Raw genomic sequence first — 4,611 nt, forward strand, 5'->3', positions numbered from 1 at the left:
GTTGTATTCCCGTTGTATTCCCGTTGTATTCCCGTTGGGTCCAAAATCGAGGATAAATTTCTCTATCTTTACTTTAAACTAGGTAACATAGAAATCCGAGGGTACACCGTGTATATCAGGCATTTAGCATCGGGAAGTGGGAGGGGGGGGGGGGGGGGGGGACTCATCCAAAAAATCTTGAAAAGCAAAAGAAAACCCCCTTAATTTCCAAAATCCGGAAAATCCTAATCATGGAAGGGGGGCAGCAAGTATTCATTTAACTTCAGTTCCACTGCTCGTTTCCTTATTTTTAATTCAATTTTTTACATAGTCCCATAAAAGGGGGGGGGACTCCATATTCATTCAAATTTTTGTATATAGATTTAAGAAAAATCTTTGCTGCGCAATATTGGATTTGAGCACGCCCCGAACCAAATTATCACCTCACTATACTATAAGAATGATTCCTTAATTCGGTCCAATGTAACGTGTTCGTGTGGATGAAATACCTGAACACGGTGAAGCATGAATAGCGCTCTCGGCCTTATATATATAGGGGGTGTGTAGCGATAACCATATAAAATGCGTGACTGAGGATAACGATATATGTGTTAAAGTGTGTGATTGCATGTAACTGCATATGCGTTAAAGTGTCACATAACACATGTTATGTGATTGCATGTAACGGTATATGTTTTTAAGTGTGCGGTTGTGTGTAACAGTGTCTGAATTAAAGTGTGTGATTGTGTGAAACGTTACAGTGCTGCCATCATGAACATTGACAAGGATAGGATAGGATATGATGCAGGATGCACAATACATGATTATGCGTGTAACGTGCAAGGGGATCACTGCCTGTGATCCCCCGCAGGCCCGTACCCGAGATAGAATCGGATAGCCCTGATTGCTGCCAATATTTACCAGTGCAGACTTTAATCACCGCTCCTGCACACATATAGGGACTCACCGTTACGCAGGAAGGGATGACCACACACATACGCAACTCAACAGGTGCCACAGTTAACGCTAGCAGGGATGACCGCACACTTGCGCCAACAGCTCAATCTAACACAAGCAGGGAGTGCCGCACACTTGCGCTAGAAAGGCCAGAACACCAGCAGGGATGACCATACACTAGTGCTCCGCCGCAACCACCACCATCACATGCAGGGATCACCGCACACATGTAATAATGCGATACAGAGCAGGGATGACCGCAACTCGGTATCGTAGGTTAAATCACACGTTGATTAGAAAGAGCAGGGATGTCCACACATTCAATATAGCCGTATTTATTCAAGTTTAACCCCAAACCCCCAAACCTTCTCTAAAACACCGTCCGTATATATGCGCCGGCCTAAAATAAATTGAAGTATTTAAAAATTGGAAATCAAAAATAAACACACTAATCCGATATATTCTAAAACTACTTATGCAAAACACCTTATTTACATATACTATTTATTATTTTATAAAAATAATCATCACAATAATTGGTTAACAGTGGATGCATTAATTAATAGAATCAAGAATCAATAAATCAAAGGGGAATAACTCTAACCAAAAATACATTGAAAAGCTGGCCGCTTCATGTGTAAGGGTATATGTGTTAAAGTGCATATGCGTGATTGTGTGTAACAGTATACACTACGGCCAACGCGGGTCCCGTATTTTCCCGCGACACCGTGATGGTGTTTTAATCCTTTCCGCGATACACCGTCGCGGTATTGACATCGCGGTGATCGCGGGCCACGATTTTACCGCGATGGTGTAAGACACCGTAACAGGTGTGTTATCTGTATCATTGATTAAACCGAGAGAAGAAGAAAAAAGTGCTGTTTTAATTATTGTTAGAATTAAGATTTAAATATTAAAATAGAAGAAAAATTAATTTTCTTCGAATTGTTTTTAACACAAAGTTCTAGAAAACTATCGCTGCATGTATTTTGTTAATATTGTATAAGAGTCCCAAACATAGCAATGCATTACACAAATCATGCATATACGTGTACTTGAAATTAAGTAATATTGAAAAGTATTATTTTTGCATATGATGAATTGAAAATATGCCACCGATTTAGAGAAGACAAATATTGCGCGATGTACTATAATTATAAAGTCGCTACCGTAGGCATCAACTCAACTTGTATGTTTTCCCCTAAATCTGACTCTTATTTAACTCATTAAAAATTTCCCAGTCTCTCTCTCTCTCTCTCTCTCTCTCTCTCTCTCTCTCTCTCGTTTAAAAAAATAAGATTTTATGTACATCTATGTAAATTATCTTAAGACGATCGGTGTTTACTTTAGTTTAGGCAGCGGGATGGTCAATCATGGAACAATTATCACCTTGCAGGACAAGTGTCACCTGAAGAAACATCCCGTTATACGGGTCCCGCATCTAACGCCTTGGGCCATTTGGTGTTAAAATCAGGTAACACTTGCATATACCGGCCACTTCGGGGTATCGAGAGTAAAAAAAAACAAAACAATAGATAATGAATAACGGGATTGCAGTTTGACTTCAAGGGATCAAGGGTTTTGAGAGATCAAGGGAGTAGATTTCCTATGCATTAATTAATAGAATCAAGAATCAATAAATCAAAGGGGAATAACTCTAACCAAAAATACATTGAAAAGCTGGCCGCTTCATGTGTAAGGGTATATGTGTTAAAGTGCGTGATTGTGTGTAACAGTATACAGTATATATGTGTTAAAGTGTGTGATTGTGTGTAACGGTATATGTGTTAAAGTTTGTGATACTGTGTAACAGAGACACTTTTTGCCTCTGCTTGGGTTTGAACCCAGGTCTTCTGGCACGCCAGTCCAGCACTCAACCGATCGAGCTAAAGGGTTCACCCACTAGCCAGAGCTAGTAGGAATGCCATTTACTTGACTCTACCACATCAGTATATATGTGTCAAAGTGTGTGATTGTGTGTGACGGTATATGTGTTGAAGTTTGTGATAATGTGTATCAGAATATGTGTCAAAGTTTGTGATTCTGTGTAATGGTATATGTGTTAAAGTGCAGGAGTGTGTGTAACGGTATATGTTTAAAGTGCTTGGTTTTGTGTAACGGTATATGCCTTCAATAGCACGATTGTGTACAATGATGTGTGTGTTAAAATGTTTGATTTATTGTGTGTAACAGTTTATGCTTGAGAGTGCGTGATTGCGTAAAACTATATGTGTTAAAGTGTGTGATTTGGTATAACGGTTTATGAGTTAAAGTGTGTGATAATGTGTAACGGTATATGTGTGAGAGTGTGTGTACATGTGTGTTAAAATGCATGATTGTGTGTAATGGTATATGTGTGAGAGTGTGTGATTATGTGTGACGGTATGCTTTAAAGTATGTGATGGTGTGTGAGGGTATATGTGTCCGAGTGTGTGATTGCGTGTAACGGTATGCGTTTTAAAGTGTGTGACTGGGTGTAACGGCATATGTGTTCAAGTACCTGATTGTGTGTAACGGTATATGTCTTAAATTAATAGTGTGTGATTGCATGTAGCGGTATATGTGTTAAAGTGTGTGATTGCGTGTAGCGGTATATGTGTTAAAGTGTGTGATTGTATGTAGCGGTGTATGCTTTAAGGTGGTTGATTGCGTGTAACAATAGATGAGATGCAAGTGCGTGATTGTATGTAAAAGTATTACTATATGCGTAAAAGCACCTGATTGCGTATAACAGTGTATGCATTGAAGTGGGTGATTGCCTGTGACGGTAAAAATTAACGTAACAGTTCCTCATTCCGTGTAACATTATATGTGTTAATAAGCATGACTGCGAGGTAACATTATTCACGTGTAGTAAATACAACTGCGGTAACAGTACATCTATCAAAGTGTGTGATTGCCGGAAGAAGATACATCTATTAAGGTTTGTACCGGTATTTTTTGAGTGAGATTGATATAATATATAAATAGTGCCTGTTTGGGAGGGTAACAGTTGAAATTGACACCCCGAGAAAACCATTGTCAACCGACGCGAAGCGGAGGCTGACAATGGTTTTCTCTGGGTGTCGATTTCAATTATTATACTCCCAACAGGCACTATTTATTTTGTTATACTGAATGTCTTAATTTTTTAGAAAATTTTACTGCTTTTATATAATAATAATGTGAATTCTACAGCGAACCCTACGAGCATAATTTTCGCGCATGTAACAATTTTTAATATGTTACCCGTTGCTAAGTGTGTTGCTAACGCTGAGGGTAATAGAACGGATTATGAACTGCATCTTAACCAATCAGATTTCAGTATTTAACATGAAAGTATAACAACATAATTTATTGCACGATCATGTTACAATTATCGACCAACCATAAGCTGAGGACAGATATCAAAATAACAGTCTTTATCATAGTACTCAGAATTAAACCTATCAGTTATAACGAAATTCTTAAAAACAACTTTGAGTACTTGGATGTAAAATTCATTTTGTAATTTGTTGTTGACTTGTCTCCATTAACATCTAACTATAGTGACTCCAAAAGGAGATTGGTTTGTCAGATTTGGTTCGCCCCAATACATAATTGTCTTGTTCTTCTATATAAAGTTACAGCATCATATTTTATGTTTCTGTACCAAATACAACAGTACTGTCTTTCTAAGAAAAAAAAAGTCAAAAC

The 4,611-nt window shown here is 38.1% G+C and overlaps 1 protein-coding gene across 1 annotated transcript in view; it reads left to right on the forward strand.

The window, feature by feature from the left end:
- The window catches only part of LOC117687408 (uncharacterized), a 102,041-nt gene that overhangs the window by 34,601 nt on the left and 62,829 nt on the right, over positions 1–4,611 (forward strand). The window lies entirely within an intron of this gene.

Source organism: Magallana gigas, chromosome 1 (assembly GCF_963853765.1).
Source record: "Magallana gigas chromosome 1, xbMagGiga1.1, whole genome shotgun sequence".
NCBI lineage: Eukaryota > Metazoa > Mollusca > Bivalvia > Ostreida > Ostreidae > Magallana > Magallana gigas.